The sequence below is a fragment of the Notamacropus eugenii genome, chromosome 5, assembly GCF_028372415.1.
Source record: "Notamacropus eugenii isolate mMacEug1 chromosome 5, mMacEug1.pri_v2, whole genome shotgun sequence".
Taxonomy (NCBI): Eukaryota; Metazoa; Chordata; class Mammalia; order Diprotodontia; family Macropodidae; genus Notamacropus; species Notamacropus eugenii.
Window position 1 is genome coordinate 398158268 of NC_092876.1, and position 1190 is coordinate 398159457.

Here is a 1190-nt window from a genome sequence, read left to right on the forward strand (position 1 = left end):
CAAATTAGTGGAGCAAGGATTAATGTATTTATCAGATTTGTGGGGAAGTGAAGAATTTTTGACTAAAGAAGATATAGAAAGCATTATGGCATACAAAATGGATAATTTTGATTACATTAAACTGAAAAGTTTTTGCACAACCAAACCCAATGCAACCAAGATTAGGAGGGAACCCCTCTCTGTCTCCTCTGCTCTGCCAGCACCTCTTCAGCTTTGCCCCTCACCCCTTGAGAATGTATGCCTTCACTAAGCTCATCTCTGCCCCTGCCCTTGTGAGGAGCAGCTCTCAGCTACTGAGTAGACCTTTATCTGCAGTGGTACTAAGACGGCCAGAGGTTCAGACAGATGAGAACCTCAGCATTTTGGCAACATCAGATCCCTTGACCTCACTTGTCCCCAGATGTGGATTCCAAACTAGCACCATCTCAAGGTAAATTGACACAGCAGCCAAGATTATTGGAGCTGGGGCTGCCACTGTGAGGGTGGCTGGCTCTGGAGCTGGTATTGGGACAGCATTTGGAAGTCTCATCATTGGTTATGCCAGGAACCTCTCCTTGAAGCAGTAGTTCTTTTCCTACACCATCCTGGGCTTTTCACTTTCTGAGGCCATGGGGCTTTTTTGCCTGATGATGGCCTTCCTCATACTCTTTGCCATATGATGGAGCCATTTCTATCCCCCAACATTTCTGAATGTTCCTCTTCATCCTGGTCCTTTCATGTCTCTTGCAGCCTGTGAATACCTCCCCGTCCATCTTACCAGGTGGTCCTGGGGAAAGCCACAGGCTCAGGGCTTGACAGAGGGAAGACAAATAAATGCTGTATTAATAAGCTGGGGAAAAAAAGATTAGGAGGGAAACAGAAAACTGGGAAAGAATTTTTGCAACTAGTATCTGTGATAAAGGCCTCAATTCTAAAATACATAGAGAACTGAGTCAACTGTACAGGAATACAAGTCATTCTCCAACTGATAAATGGTCAAAGGATATGAACAGGCAGTTTTCAGAGGAAGAAATTAAAGATATCTATAATCGTATGAAAAAATGCTCTAAATCACTATTGATCAGAGAGATGCAAATCAAAACAACTCTGAGATACCACATCACACCTATCAGATTGACTAGCCTGACAGAACAGTTAGACGATAAATGTTGGAGAAGATGTGGGAGAGTTGGAACACTAATCCATTGTTG

General features: G+C 43.4%; 1 pseudogene; it reads left to right on the forward strand.

Moving 5' to 3' along the window:
• The first annotated feature begins 219 nt into the window (after positions 1-219).
• LOC140507980 (ATP synthase F(0) complex subunit C2, mitochondrial pseudogene) lies at positions 220-566 on the forward strand (annotated as a pseudogene).
• The last annotated feature ends 624 nt before the right edge of the window (positions 567-1190 follow it).